An 18,428-nucleotide genomic window follows, 5' to 3' on the forward strand; every position below is an offset into this window, starting at 1 on the left:
AATACTAACACGAATTCCATACAGAGGAATGGAAAATCTGGTAGAAACCGACCTGGGGGAAGATCAGTTTGGATTCTGTAGAGATGTTGGAACATGTGAGGCAATACTGACCCTACGACTTATAAGATAGAGTAAAAAAAGACAAATCTACGTTTCTAGCATTTGTAGACTTAAAGAAAGTTTTTGGCAAGATTGACTGGAATAAACTCTTGGCAGGGGTAAATTACAGGGAGCGAAAGACTATTTACAGTTTGTACAGAAACCCGATTGCAGTTATAAGAGTCTAGAGGCGTGAAAAGGAAGGAGTGGTTGGAAAGGGAGTGAGCCTATCCCCGAGGTTATGCAATCTATGCACTGAGCAAGCAGTAAAGGAAAAAAAGAAAAAATTGAGGTAGGAATTAAAAGCCATGGAGAAGAAATAAAAACTTTGTGATTTGCCGATGAATTGTAATTCTGTCAGAGACAGCAAAGGACCTGGAAGAGAAGTTGAACGGTATGCACCGTGTCTTGAAAGGAGGCTGTAAGGTGAACACCAACAAAAGCAAAATGAGGATATTGGAATCCAGTCGAATGAAATCAAGTGATGCTGAGGGAATTAGATTAGGAAATGAGACACTTAAAGTAGTAGATGAGTTTTGCTGTTTGGGGAGCAAAATAATGATGATGTTCGAAGTAGGAAATATATAAAACGTAAACTGGCAATGACAAGAAAAGCGTTTCTGAAGAGGCGAAATTTGTTAACATCGAGTATAGATTTAAGTGTCAGGAAGTCGTTTCTCAAAGTACTTGTATGGAGTGTAGCGATGTATAGATGTGAAGCGTGGACGACTAATATTTTAGACAAGAAGCTTTCGAAATGTAGTGCTGCAGAAGAATGCTGAAGATTAGATGGGTAGATCACGTAACTAATAAGGAACCACTGAATAGAATTGGGGAGAAGAAGAAGTTTGGGCACAACGTGTCTAGAAGAAGGGATTGGTTGGTGTGACATGTTCTGATGCATCAAGATATCACCAGTTTAGTATTGGAGGGGAGCGTGGTGGGAAAAGTCGTGAAGGGGGACCAAGAGGTGAATACACTAAGCAGATTCAGAAAGCTGTAGGGGGCAGTAGTTACTTGGAAATGGTGAAGCTTGCACAGGATAGAGTAGCTTGTAGATCTGCATCAAGCCAGTCTCTGGACTGAAGACCACAACAACAACAACAACAACAACAACAATAAGGAATCAGAATTTAAGAGAGCTTTGGAGGACTTAAAATCAAATAAGGTACAAGTGACAGATAACATTGCATCAGAATTTCTAAAGTCATTGGGGGCAGTGGCACCTAAGCGGCTATTCACGTTCGTGTGTAGAATGTATGTGTCTGGCGACTTCCGGAAAGGTATCATCCACACAATTCCGAAGACTGCAAGAAGTGACAAATGCGAGAATTATCACCCAATCAGCTTAACAGCTCGTGCATCCAAATTGCTGACAAGAATAATATACAGAAGAATGGGGAAGAAAACTGAGGATGTATTACATTCTGATCAGTTTGTCTTTAGGAATGGTAAAGACACTAGAGGGGCAGTTCTGACTTTGCGGTTGATAATGAAAACAAGACTAAAGAATAAGCAAGACACGTTCACAGGATTCGCCGAACTTCTGAGAAAAATAAGGGTAAGCTTTAGAGAGGGACGGTTAATACACAATATGTAGGACCCAAGAGGGAGTAATAAGAGTGGACGGCCAAGAACGATATGCTCGGATTAAAAAGGATATAAGACAAGGATGCAGTCTTTCGCCCCTACTGTCCAATCTGCACATCGAGGAAGTAATGATGGAAATAAAAGAAGATTCGGGAATGGAATTAAAATTCGAGTTGACAGGATATGAACGATACGATTCACTGATGACATTGGTATCCTGAGTGAAAATGAAGAAGAGTTACATGATCAACTGAACAGAATGAACAGTCTAATGAGTACAGGATATGGATTGAGGGTAAATCAAAGAAAGGCGAAAGTAATGCGAAGTGGCAGAAAAGAGAACAGCAAGAAACTTAAAATCTGGATTGAAGGTCATTAAGTAGATGAGGATAAGGAATTCTACTCACTAGGTAGCAAACTAACGGGTGACGGACGGAGCAAGGAAGACATCAAAAGCAGCCTAGCATAGGCAGAAAGGGCATTCCTGACCGAGTGAAGTGTACTAGTATCAAACATAGACGTTAATTTGAGGAAGAAATTTCTGAGAATGTACTTTTGGAGCACAGAATTGTATGGCAGTGAAACAATGAGTAAAGGAAAACCAGAACAGAAGAAAATCGAAGCTTTGAGATGTGTTGCTACCGACGAATCTAGAAATTTAAGTGGTCTGATGAGGTGATTCTGCGCAGAATCGGAGAGGAAAGGAATGTGTGGACAACGCTGACAAGGAGAAGGGACATGATGATAGAACACCTGTTACGATATCAGGAGTGACTTCCATGGTACTAGAGGGAGCTGCAGAAGATAAAAACTGTAGAGGAAGACAGATATTGGAATACGTCAAGCAAATAATTGAGGATATAGGTTGCAAGTGTTACTCTGAGATGAAGAGTATAGCACAGGAGAGGAATTCGTGGTGGCCGCATGAAACCAGTCGTAAGACTCATAAAAAAAAAATACATTTGTGACAAGTGTAATATGTAACATATAAAGCACTGTACGAATCATGATGATACTGTTCGTAGAGACATGGAAAACAAAAACAATTCTGGTATACAGCACATGTAATGAACACCGAAAATTTCTATGTGCACATCTTTTTATGTGTCTCCTGCTGCAAAACAAATTTGGTTTAGTTTCATTAACGGTTCTCTGTCGTATAACAATTTTACGGCATATCGCGCACATCGAACCTCACCACCGAATTTGGGTGCAAATACCTCACAATCAGAGCTGCATCAGGAGCGAGATTCGATCCACAGTTTATGAAAATAAGCGCTTACTCACTCGGCTGCTGATTCCATGGATACGATCGATCTTTCAAAATATACGCTGGTGTGACAAAAGATATGGGGCAACGACATACAGATATACAGATAGCGGTAGTACCGCGTACGCAAGGTATAAAAGGGCAGTGCATTGGCGAAGCTGGAAAATTTATTTAACTATATATGACGGTAGTATCTGTTCCCGAAAGAATAGTTACCGTCAATGACCATGCAGCTTTGCTAGAAATCAAATGATAATTAAATGGACACCCTAGCTGCAAGCAGGCGTTGATACACTTCATTGGGGACATGTTGAAAATGTGTGCCCCGACCGGGACTCGAACCCGGGATCTTCTGCTTACATGGCAGGAATGTGGATCTCACGGGGAGCGTGCAAGGGATAAGTCCCTGCAGACGCACTATCCTCTGTGCCCGCGGTGGCTCAGACGGATAGAGCGTCTGCCATGTAAGCAGGAGATCCCGGGTTCGAGTCCCGGTCGGGGCACACATTTTCAACATGTCCCCAATGAAGTGTATCAACGCCTGCTTGCAGCTAGGGTGTCCATTTAACTATCACTGGAAAATTTACTCACGTTATTCACCTGGAAATGTTTACGCGTGATTATGGCCGCACGCACGGGACATTCCTCCATGTGCCAGGAGTGTGCCGAGAATGCCAGGCATTACCTGTCACCACGGACAAGATGTAGGCGACACATTCACGTAAACGACTGAGAGCAGTGGCGTTTGCTTAGAGTTGTGATTGCTAACAGACAAGCAACGCTGAGTGAAATAATCACGTATATCAATGTGGAGTTTATAATGAGCGTATCCGTTAGCACAGTGCGGCGAAATTTGCCCTTAAGGAGCTATGGCAGCAGAAGACCGACGCAAATGCCTTTTCTAACAGGACGACGTCATCCGAAGCGCCTCTCCTGGGCTTGTGACCATATCGGTTGGATCCTACACTACTGGAAAACTGGCCTGGTCAGATGAGACCCGATTTCAGTTGGTAAGATCTGATTGTAGGGCTCGAATGTAGCGCAGATTCCGTGAAAATATGGACCCAAGTTGGTAACAAGGCCCTGTGTAAGCTAGGTTCGTGACATGCCATATAGTCATTGACTGGAAATGGTAAAGTGCGACTACTTGGAGACTTGCATGGACTTCACGTTCCGAAAGAAAGACGGAAGTCTTACGGATGACAATACGCCATGTCACGGGGCGACAATTGTTCGCGTTTGTTTTGAAGAACATTCTGACTAGTTTGAATGAATTGTTTGGCCACCCTTGATCGCCCGTCACGAATCCCAACGAACGTTCGTGGGACATGATTGAGAGGTCAGTTCGTGGTGAAATTCCTGCACCGGAAACACTATCGCAACTATTGACGGCTATAGAGGCATCATGACTCAGCATTTCTGCAGGGGTCTTCTAACGACATTTTGAGTCCACGCCACGTCGAGTGAGTGCACCACGCCAGGCGAAAGCATGTCCGACACGATGTTAGGAGATATTACATGACTTTGAGCACCTTCCTATATAAGTAAGACTACAATTTTGAAACTCTGTTTCCTCGGAAACGGTTGATTGCTAGTTCTTCCTGTTTACATATGTTGAAATCCTCCTATTCGTGCCTTACACACACTGTCAGTAAGAATGAAATTGGGAAGGGGAGTCCATACGGTCCCCGTGTGAGAATTGCAGCGCTTGCTGTGTTTAGCCTCGTCATCATCACAATCGCCGGGACCAGCACAATCGCTTCTGTATTTATTCTCACCAATAAGTTCTTAAATTCTACATTGAATATTACATTACTGAAATTCCTAAAAGCAGATAACACTACAAATAACGACATTCAAGAAAGATTTTTTGTGCCGCATATTTCCAAACGAGTCAACGCCTGACTCACATTCTTCACAGCGGCAATGCGATTCCTTTCGTTCTTACTGCAGACGGTGTTTGTCCTTACAGCTCTGTATTGTTGTACTGACGATTCAACGGTGCTTGGAAAGTGACTTTCTCGAAGCTGCGACGGATTTTCCTCAATTGATCGACGATCGCCTGATGCTTTCCTTTCATGACGATATGTCTGACGTCTCACGAATGAGGCTGAGATGAAATTCGGCGACTAAGGTATTCTTTGCGATATCCAACTTCAAACAACGCACATATCTAAAGACTGGAAGAAGAGTTTCTTGTACAACTTCAGTATAGTCCGAACACGTTCTGTTGTGCTGATAACCGTGTCGTATTTGTCCACAGCACCCATAGACTCGCCATCCAACACACATTTTGGTTTATCTGTTTCGGTGTTCTGTCTCGTGGTTCCATCTCATAGCTGAATTCGTTACAGCTATATGGCATGTCACGAACCTAGATACAGGGGTTGCACAAAAATTTGGAAACATGAAAAATACAGCTCATTAGCATGCTTAATACGGTGTAGGAAACCTGTTGGTATTCAATTGCCAATCGTCTCGTATAAATACATGTGGTTTTCGACGGAATCATACACAATTTTTCCTGAAAAATAGCTGCAAATTCAGGAAACGATAACAGACATATATTGCGGTCACGCACCACTTTCTTCAAACAAGATTACAAAGGTTCAATGGTATTGAGTTATTGCGATTTGCAGTAGCCAGGGGAGGTGTGATCACCACTTTCTTCAAACAAGACTACAAAGGTTCAATGGTATTGAGTTATTGCGATTTGCAGTAGCCAGGGGAGGTGTGATAATTCATTCTCGTGACACAAATCCATTCGCTGACGACGCGAGTTGCGTGAACGGGGGCTCTGTCGTTGTAACACACAGTTACCATTGGGAAACAAACAACGTATCATGGGATGCACATAATAAAAGTAATGTAACCTCGCATAGTAACCATGGACCATAAGGAAACCAAGATTCAGTTTTGCAGTAATTTTTCGTCACATTCCTCTTCAATGCCATCTGTCACAATTACGCATCACACACTAGCGTCCGAGTTGTGACTTAGCTGACGGCGTTTCTCTGCACTGCCTGCACGCGGTATGCATCTTCGATACGGTGTCTCTTGAAATACCAAACACGTCAACTTCCTTGGTTACGAAATCACCCATCTTTCGAGCAGCAACAATTTGCCCGTGTTCCAATTGACTTAGCACCGACATAATACAGTACAAATACACAGAACCCTGTTGCTCCCCCATCTACAAAGGCTGAGGAAGGAAGTGGCATTCTGCTGTGTATCAGGCCACATGTGTTTTTAAGGGGAACAAATCAGTAGGTCTTGCAGCGATAGATGGATGAATAATACGATAGTACAGTATGCCGTCCTACATATCACAGCTAGTTGTTGAGGTTCCAAATTATGCGTGAAAGTTATCTGTGTAATGTTCTTCAGAGGAACTGGATCTGTAATGTTGACTGTGTTGTTTAACGTTGAATTGTCGGTTAGGCTAAACTTTGGGCATGCTGTTTCGAATGGAGCGCATACCAGATGTTAAGGCTGACAGTTTGCGTAACGTAGTTCGTGGTGACAAAATTCAACTATAAAAATGCAGTGAGAAATCTGTGAGAAGCCTAAGAGAATCATCTCCTATCTGAAACTTATTGTTATCACAAAATCTGATTATGAACTTTGATGAAAAATTGATTACTAAGAAACTAATTAAAAAATGACCATTTTTCTACCATATTTGGCTTGACTGAGTCGCAATAGATAACGCCGTGCAAACGGCTCTCGTAGCTACAGCGCGTCTCGATAACAAATCTGCAAAATGTAATGCGTTCTCTAAAAATATTGCTGCCATTCTTGGTTCATAAGTTTTGGTAACGGTTCTAAATAAATTGAAAATTATTCGAACAGTCCACGGCTGTACTGCCGGTCCATAGTGTCCAACGGGAACAATATTTCGGCCATCAGACATGTCGCCATCGTCAGGTGCGCTGACGAACTGAGCTCCTGAGGGCGGGCGGCCGTCCTAAATCCCCTTCCCCCGCGAGGCTCAGCAAAGAAAACGAACTAGCGAGCACGACGGACGAGGCAGTTACACCGACGCCACGACAGACGCCGACGCCAGCCTCTCAGCGACCGCCGACGCGCGGCCGCGGGCGCGTACCGCGGAGAGAACGCCTCGCGGGGGAAGGGGATTGAGGACGACCGCCCGCCCTCTGGAGCTCAGTTCGTCAGCGCACCTGACGATGGCGACATGTCTGATCGCCGAAATATTGTGCCCGTTGGACACCACGGACTGTTCGAACAAGAAATACGCATGGAGAAGTTGAAGAATCAATTGAAAATTAGTTGACTCTTGGGATGTGATCAATGACTCAATAACAATGTCGTATCATTTGACTTAGCATTTAACGAAACATCAAATAGCACTAGAGTGCACTTTGTGAACTTTTCTCAGATGATTTGTCGATATTACCTGTTTTTGAAACATTTGTTAATGATGATTGCAGAAATGACTTTCTATTTGTTCCATCACGTCAGTTTTTTACACAAAATATGAAATTACATTTTAAAGAATTGAAGTAATTTATTCAAACAAGCATGTTTCTCCTAAGAAACATTACTGAGACACTCAAAAAGCATAGGACCTATAAATTTGTATTTGGTATAACAAAGTGCAAAGAGAAGATGTCAATTAGTTTTCAAATTGTCTCTTTTTTGTTTTCCCAGCATACCCGCCGTCTTCTCGGCCTTTACCGTCCCTCTTTAACATCCAGCAGAGGTCAGCCATCATATTTTCACTCCATATTCCCTGGTATCTTTCCTCCATCTCCTTAAAGTCCTGGTAGAAGCGTTCACCTTACTCTTCACTGTAATGTCCCAGATTTTTCGGAAAATAGTCGATATGGGAGTAAGAAAGTGAAGCTTAACACTCATATTGCAACCCAACTTCTGGACTTTTTCTAACATGGTTTCAACAATATTCTTGTAATATGGATCTTTCTTGTTTCCTTAAAAATTTTCTGTAATAGATCTGAAGGATGTCCATGCATTCATTTCTCTCTCATTCATTGTCTTCTCACATTCTTCATCCCTCTTCAGTTGAGGGCCAACAAAAGTTCCAGCGGTTACCCTTCCTCGTGTGATGAAGGGGAATTTCATTAAAAGACAGTTGAAGCAGGGCTTATCTTGTGGTAGAGCCTTTACAAACTGTTTCTTCAAGCCTAATTTGATGTACAGTAGTGGAAGCAAAATTTTCTTGGGCTCCACAATCGGTCTGTGCAGGATATTTTTAGTTCCAGGAGTGGATTGCCTCCACTCTGACCAATCCCTCATACTCCAATGATCGGCAGTCCCACTCATAAAAAGCAAGGCGTTTTCGTACATCCCGCCTGTTGTCCTAATAGAAGTCCTACAACTTTGAAGTCACCGCAGATAAACCACTCTAATTCCTCATATTTAATATTTCTTAATAGTACCTTAAGGTTCTCAAATATCTCTTTCATTAGAACTGAATCAGCCACAGAAAGGGATCCATAAATATACCCATTATGAAGTAACACACCCTTGAGGCTCAAAAATGGTTCAAATGGCTCTGAGCACTATGGGACTCAACTGCTGTGGTCATCAGTCCCCTAGAACTTAGAACTACTTAAACCTAACTAACCTAAGGACATCACACACATCCATGCCCGAGGCAGGATGCGAACCTGCGACCGCAGCAGTCGCACGGTTCCGGACTGCGCGCCTAGAACCGCGAGACCACCGCGGCCTTGAGGCTCCTCTTTGATGAGTCTATAAAGAGTCTCCACTGATTAGAATCAAATTCAGTTTCACAGAACTGTTAACATTATTGTAGTACACTAAAGAATTTTTATGTGAGAACAGAGGAACTAGTTCTTTGTGTCTGTACCATGAAAACCTTGTTTCGGTGCCAGAAAATTCTTACATCTGCCCTCTATAAAAGTGAAGTCGTGGATGAAGTTTTAGAAACAGTTGAAAATCGGATGATCGATGACAGTGAACCTATGGCAGATGTGATGTGGCTCCGTGAAGAAAATCAGACGTTCTACAGGGGCGGTATCAACAAACTGGTCTCTCGGGGAGAAATGTGTTCGTCGTCGGGATGACTACGTTGAGAACACACGTAAAATGAAGGATAAAGATGCAGCACGTTAATAACTTTTGTTTTAAGCTTTAAGAATTTTCACATAAAAAATTCGGAAGCATTACTTTTCAGAACGCTCTTGTACATGATTACTCATTGCAACCGTCCATCTGCTACAAAGCAATGCTAAGTATAGGTAGTATTTGCTTTGATATTGTCAGGCGATGTGTTTTCTCAAAGAACGTTCATCCGATGCCTTCAGTTCACTTCAGTCTTACTCATGCAAATATTCGCAGTAAAATTTGGAAATTCGTGGTGAGATCTTATGGGACCAAACTGCCGAGGTCATCGGCCCCTAAGGTTACACACTACTTAATCTAACTTAAACTATCTTATGCTAAGGACAACACGCGCACCCATGCCCGAGGGAGGACTCGAACTTCCGACAGGGGGGCCGCGCGAACCGTGCAGGACTCCCGAGACCGCGCGGCTACACCGCGCGGCAATATTCGCAGTGCTGTAGCATCTGTTCGGCAGCTACCTACCGAACAGAAACACCGTAAAAGGAGAGATCCAGTTCGCAGAATTAGCCGTCGTTAGCACAAACTTCGCGAGTCGCTTATCTCGTTTGCTACTCCGACACAGAGGTCGGTGACCCAGAGCTACATTAAAGGCCTTGTCTTCTCCGAAAGCGGCGAATCCATAAAGCAGAGCGCCGTAACGTTTTATACCTGTTAGGAAAATGTCACTCTGCACATTCAGTTGTCTTCAACACCCGCGCCGGAGCAGTAAATCGACGCGTGAATCACGCGCGTCGCAAGTTTTATAGACACTATTGTATTTCGCAATCCCCCGTTCTTTTTTTAATGGCCGTCTGCGCCCCTCACCGCTAGGGACGTTACCGGCAGCCCCAGTCCGGGAGGATACAGTAAACCGAGTTATAAAACGCAGGCACATCCCCGCACACGTTTACGGATCTCTTGTGCCAGTAATGTCTGCTCGAGTATTAAACCCAGACTGCTTTAAACGCTTAATTTGACGAGAGCTACGCTATTACGTGCCGTTTTTACAAGTAGCATATTTAAGTAGCCTAGGAGAAGAAAGCGGCTTGTCGTTTGCAGGAAAAGTGAAAAAAAAATACAGCGTCTTGCTCCAATCACTATATTATTTACTTAAGACACAAGGTGTTCCACGAATGAAGTAAGATCTGGTTGCGTTATCTAATACGAGGAGTGTTTTTTAAGTAAGTACCGTTTTGAAATTTAAAAAAGACGTGCTAAGATATCTCAATAATTTTATTTTTACATGAAAGCCTGTACCTTAATCTACGCACTGACGCCATTACAGTCTGATTCTTCCTTGTTTACGTTGTGTACTGAGTGTTTAAGATGCCTCCGATAATCGTGAGTCCCGTCGACTGTGAAAGACGGGCTGTTATAAGATTTCTTAGTGCTAAAGACCTAAAAGTGATCGATATTCATCGTGAGATCTGTGCAGTTTACGGAGAAAACATTATGAGTGATGGAATGGTGAGAAAGTGGGTGAGAGCATTTAAAGATGGCCGCACAAATGTGCATGATGAACAACCGAGTGAGCGTCCTTCGGTCGTTAATGAAAGGTTGGTGCAGGAAGTGGACAATAAGGTGAGAGAAAACAGACGCTTTACGATTTCCTCCTTGCGGGATGACTTTCCTAATGTTTCTCGTAGTGCTTTGTGTAGCATTGTGACCGAGCACTAGAATTACCGAAAACTGTGCGCACGTTGGGTACCGAAAATGTTGACGGATGTGCACAAAACCAAACGTTTAGACAGTGTATTGACTTTCCTTGAGCGGTACCACAACGACGGTGATGATTTATTAAGCTAAACTGTTACGCGTGATGATTCATGGGTGGCCTACGTCACACCAGAATCAAAGCAACAGTCCATGGAAGTTGAGCAAGGGCATCGTTTTGCTGCAAGACAATTCCCTTCCGCATGTGGCGAATCAGACCAAAGATCTCATCACATCTTTTCGATGGGAAACTAGATCATCCTCCGTACAGCCCCGATCTTGCGCCCAGTCACTACCATCCGTTCCTGCACTTGAAGAAACACCCTGGCGGTCAGCGTCTTCAAGACGATGACGAAGTCAAAACAATGGTGAGGCAGTGGTTAACAAGTCAGGCGACAGACTTCTATGAGGAGGGTATTCAAAAACTGGTACAACGTTATGACAATTGCCTCAATATTGACGGAAATTATGTAGAAAAGTAGATTAAGGTACAGGCTTTCATGTAAAACTAAAATTATTGAGATACCTTAGCACGTCTTTTTTAAATTTCAAAATGGTATTTAAAAAAAACACGCCTCGTATTTATGGACACTAATGTGACAGTTTTAAGTGGGGAGAGGGGCGACATGTTTTGAACAGCGATTACATAAGATACCATAGAGGTCTGGCCCCAGCTACAGCTTTTACCATACTACCAACCACAGCAGACAAGTGCGCTCTTGCTGTTACCAAATGAAACTTCCGGCCAGAATAAAACTATGTGCTGCCTCTTTCCCGCCGAAAAACACTGACAGCCCTCGGCAGCAACCACGTCTGCTTCACGCCCCCAGCCAAAAACCATTTCCGCTAGCAGGAAGACGCCACGCCACGTTGTCCAACAGAGCAGTGCTGCCAAACTAATCGCCGTGCCACTCACTGGCCAATGCACCGTACCGAGTGGCTCCTTCGCGAGTCGCTGCGCCCTCTCATTAAGTCACCACCAATCAAGCGCTGCGGTTACTAACAAACTTGTACACTCTCGCAGATAAATCAACGCGAACCAAGGATATCGGTGGAGTTACGGCTCACCCTCTCTCCCCAGCTTAAAGCAGAACTGTAGCAGGGAGAAGCCAGATCTTTTGTCCTGGCGTCAATCCCTCGAGGGCTTAGCTGCATCGCCCATATAGACCCCCTGATCTGGCTCAGGGGCGCCCTGGCACCCCTCCCAGACTGGGTCACGGAACAGTGAGCTTACCAGTAACAGCCTCCTAACGACTATGTAAGGTCCCATGAATATGGGCAACAACTGCTCAGTAATTCTCTGTTTGCCCTTATTCTGCCTCCAATAGTTTTTCAGGAAAACAGTCTCTGACCAAGAAAGAGGCGACCTGCCTGCCCATTTTTTTCTGACCCTCACCCCCTCAAGGTGTCAGTTTGATATCATTCTCTCCTGCCTCCCATTTTTGCTTGATGTCTTCCAGATCCAGCTGTTAAGGCACATCATTACGTGACTAAAGGAAGGATAATGGCGAATTCAAGGGAAATGTGAACATCAACTTGGTCTTATGCACTCCATGGATCACCGTATTGAAGACAAATGACAAGCAATTCAACGATGCATACCGTTGCCTCTGTGACCCCACATGGCATGCAATGAGAGCAGACTTAAGATTTCGGTTAATCCTTTCAGCAAACAAGGACTGGGACTAGTAAGGCGTAGTGGTGATACTTGTTACTGCCTGATCAAAACAAAACTTTCTACACTCCTTGGATGTAAATGCCGGGACCGAAGCTACTGAAGACCAGCTCAAGGTGCTCTACACTAACAGTGGCAGTGGTACTACTGCTAAGAATTTATCATAAGAAACGAACATGTCAACCACAACCAAAATTTAACCATTAACTCTCTGTGTTTGGGGCAAATGACCTACATCATCGATAAACAATTTGTCCATAGCTTGGTATTTATGGGTGAACTGCAGTAAACCTCGTTTAGGGCCGGTACAAGGTTTCGCCACCTTACATGGCTCACATTCTGCTACCGATCTGGGAATGTCTCGATCCATACCCTTCCAAGTCAGTTGTTCCCTCACTTTGAGCCGTGTTTTGTGATAAACCAAATGGCCCCCGCACTCAGTCTGATCGAAGTACTTGAATACGCCGTCGATTAAACTACTGGGCACACACAATTTAGGTCACTTGCTACCACAGGGCTGAAAACACACCAAGCCATTATGAACGCAGTAGCCTCCCACGGTTTTATCCTCATCTAACTTACTGCAGATGGATTGTAATACTTGATGACGTCACTGCTCCCACTTAAGATTGGAAAACATGGGTGGCATTTCTGTGCAGACTCCGACTCTTGCTCAGCCTGAACCTCTTGGAACATGTGGCGTAAAGGATTGCAACTTGGTTTTGCGCACTTCTAATATGGAAGACATCGAGTAGAAAGACGGAAATCCTCACCACTCACCGCGCTGTCCCTCCAGTGTTACGAGGGCGGGCCATCATCCAACTCAGAGCCTGGTTCCCCGTTTCGGGGCGAAACCTGCAATGTTCCAAGTAGAATTTGCATCTTCCCAGGGCAAAAAGAACGTTCATATGCAGAGAAGACTCAGCACCTAACGTCGATACATACGTAAGAGGCCGTCTTTTGTAACAATGGACGTAACAGTCTGAACAATAAACGGGAAGTTGAAATCGGGAATCCCTAACACCGAAGCTGTGCTTCAGGCGTGTCTCAATCCTTCAAACACTGTCTTTTGGGACTTCCCCCAGACAAACGTGACGCCTTTCCTACGCCTCTGGTTAACCGGTGCCCACAACTAGGTGAAGTTGGGTATAAAGTTTGGAGAAAATGTGCCATGACAATGAAACGTTCAATGGCTTTTTAATCCCACAGCGCCGGAAACTGGTGGACAGCCTTAGTCCGGCTTTGATCAACGGCGACTCTCTTTTGCGAGACAATGTGTCATAAGAAGGAAATCTTGTTCTGAATGAAGATTAGGTTTTACCATCAAACCAGTTTCTCTAAGACGTTCAAAAACTTGGCATACTTGACCAAGATGCACCTCAAAGCCGGCGATGTACACAACTACAACGTCAAAACAGTTATACAGGAACATGAACTTAAAGTCACCTAGAAAAGGATCTAATAGAGGCAACAAAACGGCTACACCGGTGGCCAGCCCAAAGGGAATTCTGTTAAATTCAAAAAGATTATAATCTGTAAAAAGTCCTGTAATCGGTTTAGACTCTTCCACGATGGGCAGCTGGTAGTAAGCCTGGTTTAAATCCAGGATCGAAAAAACTTTGGCTCCTGCAAAACAGGTAAAATAATTATGCAACACCAGTAGCGGAACCGACTCCAAAACAGTCTTCTGGTAATCAGTAATCAATTACAGGCCTAATTCCTTCACCATGAGATTTAGGGACAAAAAATATGGGGGTGACTTATGGTGAAACTGAAGGTCGAATCATATCGTCTGTCAGCAATTGATTAATAATGTCGCTCAATTTCTCCATCTTAGCTGGAGACAATCCATACGGGATCTGAGGCACAGGGTTCGATCAGTAATTCTTAATTTAGCTGGTAGACCCTAAATGATCAGTAAATGATTTCTGAAACTCTCCCAACGAATCACTCAGCCGGCAGGCTTGGACTTCTGGTAAATGACAAACCTCGACCTTAGCAGCCTGAATACCCACTTTACACACCTTGATTCCTGCCCCCATGGGAACCCATTTTAAAACTTTCCCCAGACCTGAACTTAAAGGAAAACTGACCACCAGCACAGTCCATCAAACACTTAGTCAACTGCAAAAAAATCACAATCTAGAATAAGTATAATTGACAAGCTCGTGACAACGCAGCACTTGAGAGGCCATATAAAACCCTGAAATCTTAACTTAAAGTGAGCCTGAGCTACTACCTCGAGGGGATGGCCATTAGCAGCAATACACAACTTATTGTCTAACTGTAGTCTCAGCAACCTGGCGATTCACCTATACCTTACACATCAGGCATCATTAAGAAGACATACACTGTTGTCGATATCCAGCAGGGCGCAGACAGCTTCCACACCCAATAAGGTACACCCATATGGTAGCCTCCCACACTTCATCATGCATACCCTACGACAACCCACCAGGAGCCTACGATTCAGTGCCGAAGACACCTCTTTTTTGGCGTCAGCTGTTCCCACACCTATTCTTAGGGATCGGGCACTCCCTAACACAATGCCCCAGTTTGCCACAACGATAACACAGCTCTTTAGCAGTTGCAGAGGACCGACCACGAAGAACATTAATATTATTCATCCCCAACAACCTTCGTCTAATCCTCCCTTCTTACTTTCACCATGATGAATATTTTCAATGCTGACCAGAAATTTGTGTAAGTCAGCGAAACACAATAGCTTGTCAAAAAAGAGAACCCAGAACCTGTCTTATGGCCTCATATCTTCTAGAATCAGCCATCACTGCCTCGGCTTCAGAAATTTCTACACACAAGGCTAAAATAGTACAATGTACTTCCCTGATGTAAAACGCTAAGGATTCATTTTTGCCTTGCACTCGATGCACATGTTTATTTATTAATTATTTCTTCTTGGGACTCCCAAGACTTTCATTCAAAAATTACTTCCAGAACTCCCACAATGTTTCCTCATTCTCTAACGCCTCTGCAGTAATCCTGGCCAAACTACCTACGGCTAATAGATAAACGAGTTACAGCACCACACTACGATCTACCTGTATCACGTTCGCCCCTTCATGCAACTTAACCAATAACCTAACCATTAATTGGTCAATATTATCAACAGATAAATTAATCACTTCTTTGAGAGTAGCTATTAGTTGATTAGATATCCTTCCAAACGGACTTTCAAGTTTCAGTTCACGTTTACCCTCAATGAAATTGGTATCAGCATTCAGTTTCTCATCATACGAACTTAAGATATCTGACTTTCCAGAGAGAAAACTACACCCTGCAAATTTTTGAGTTTCAGTTAAAACCGAGGGGTCTTTACTGATAGTATGAACATCATGGACTCTGTTAGCTCAATGGCCAAGGAGGTCTTGTAATCAGCAAATTTGCTTATGAGACAGGGAGACAACTTCGAATGCTGACACATCATCCTGGAGATCCCCTAACAAATTTTTACAACATTGGATCGCCTCACTCACCTCTGCCACTAATTCGGCCAAAATGTTTATTGACAAAGTCAAGTCACCAAGTGGGCATTGACAGAGTTCACCAATGCTGCCTTCCTCATCCTGTTTACGTATACACAGTTCATACTGGAGACATGGCTTTTGGTGGCTGGCCACATTAATGACTTTCCTTACTTCCACAGTATACATCTTCTTCTTCTTTTGCTGTACGCCTTTGTCCCGCAGTTTTCGCAGGGTCGGCGTGGTTATAATTGGATTTGGCGAGGTTAATTTGAAGGGGTGGCTAGATGCCCTTCCTGCCACCACCTCATACCCCCTGGGCAGAATCAGTGTACCCCAGCTGTCTACATCTAATATAAATCATAAAGTAGAGCGAATGTGTTTCACATGTCTACGAGTCAAGTACCTGAGGCGGGACCTGGGACGAGCCCGGTATTCATCTAGTGGGATGTGGAAAACCGCCTAAAAACCACATCCAGGCTGGCTGGCACACCGGCCCTCGTCGCTAATCCGCTCTGCGGATTCGACCCGGAGCCGGCGAGCCTACCCGAGTGCAGGAAGCAGTGCACTAGCGCTCTCTGGTAACCTGGCTAGTCTACTTGCTCATTCTACATACTGAAACATAAAACAGTACAACAGAACCACAGCTCGGCAGGAGAAGAGCAAATATAATATACAATAACTACACCAATGTTCTGCTGATACTGCTAGTCGTCACTTGCTTTAACGATAAATATGTGTCCGAGTGATGCTAAATGTTATAATAATTCCATAAAGAAATGTCTTATCTTCTGAATAACGTTCAAATTGTGAGATACACCCGTACCTTTCCTATATGAAATCAGCGAATTTACTCATGGCACTTTCGTTGCCTAGGTCTGCACTCACTTTCAGAACTCAAATAAAAAATCAAATTAACTAATTTGATAAAATTGAACCTTGAATTGCTGTGGACTCATGTATCTCCACAACGAAATAAAAACAGTGCATAATATTTAACTTTAGAATAATAATGACAAGTTTTTATTAATCCTTTTCTATTTGCAACGAGCTGATAAATCTTACAAAAAGTGACAAACACAAATTAGAAAAGGGATGGTGCTTTACATCAAAGCATTCATTGGGATGGAAGCTACACAAATTCTCCCTTGAATTAATCCCTTCTACAATCTACATTCAGACTTTGTTTCCATGAATCCACCATGAGGCCCGATTCTATTCGAATGGAATCAACTACAACCAGATACACCACAGACGATGGTTCACGGATAACAGAGACCTATGAACGTCATTTAACAACCCTACGCCGATGCAGCAATACTTTACCCTCTCATCTTGATTCAGGCGTCTAGCAGAAAACGGCACGCCGTGGGCGAGGAGCAGCGCGCTGCGGCAGCTGTAAAGTTCTGACGCGTCCACGAAAATTTGAAAACTAAGCGGACTGGCGTCCTTATTATTAGGACGCGGGAAACTTCCCTATCAGAGCCGTGAATTCCCGGTAGATTTCAGTGTGAGGTGCACCCTTTCGCTGATCTGGCCAAACCAATTTGACTCACAGGCACGCCGGTGCGTGCTTGAATTTTTAAACCTCAACGACTAACAGAGGACGAATAACTTCACTGCAAGGATCAATAAATAATACCACATGTATGCAGTATATTTAGGAATCAAGTACCGTCGACATAAATGGAAAAAACGAGAATGATTTATAATTTGACTTACATTAGACGACTAGCAATTCAGGTCGTTTGTGAAACCTGTGAGCTAGTCTAAGGATTCCATCCGGCTCTTTGTTGACCAGTCCAGTGCAGAAGTTGAAGATAGTAAAACCGAAGCCTGGCATCACAGTCCGATTTTGTTTACTAGGAGTACTCTAAGGCATTGGTCCGTTACCCAGTATGCACTTATCCCGGATCATATGCTGTTCCACTGACTCTTAGTCTACCACAAGTTACATACGACAAGTCTCACCCACTAGGGAAAGACCTGCAGTTCTCCGCCAGGGGAGCACTAGAAGATGAACAAGGCAAAGAATCTCAACCATTTTCCAATAAACCTTCGTATTGGAGCCGAATTAGAAAAAACGAAACCGGTTCCACATCGTATGAGCCAATCGAGCTATCCTCTACTCATTGAGTCTCCCCTCTTGACTTTTCTGTTGGCGTGGCAGCCAGTCCAGACACAACACGATGGTTTCCCCGCTGGGGGAGCAAGCCTCTGCTTTGCATGTCCTGAGAGGAACCAATCAGCGAATCGTGACAGTTGCTGTGTGGTCCTCGTATCTCTCACACCTTCGTATGAAGCAATTGTATAACGATTGGAATTCACGATATCCAGTGATCTATGGCGCTATACGACAAGTTCGTTTATTTGGATAGAAGCGTATGGAGCCTGAAGATGGCATAATAAAATACCGAAACTGGTTGCTTTCACAATAAACTAAAATAATATCTTCAATTATAATGGTGAATTTTATTGACACTGACAA

At 43.7% G+C, this 18,428-nt stretch overlaps 1 non-coding gene across 1 annotated transcript; it reads left to right on the forward strand.

The window, feature by feature from the left end:
* The first annotated feature begins 3,387 nt into the window (after positions 1–3,387).
* Positions 3,388–3,462, forward strand: Trnat-ugu (transfer RNA threonine (anticodon UGU)). Its single transcript has one exon. It is a non-coding gene; the product is annotated as a tRNA-Thr (tRNA).
* Positions 3,463–18,428: the final 14,966 nt, after the last annotated feature.

The sequence above is a fragment of the Schistocerca nitens genome, chromosome 5 (assembly GCF_023898315.1).
Source record: "Schistocerca nitens isolate TAMUIC-IGC-003100 chromosome 5, iqSchNite1.1, whole genome shotgun sequence".
In the NCBI taxonomy this organism is placed as follows: domain Eukaryota; kingdom Metazoa; phylum Arthropoda; class Insecta; order Orthoptera; family Acrididae; genus Schistocerca; species Schistocerca nitens.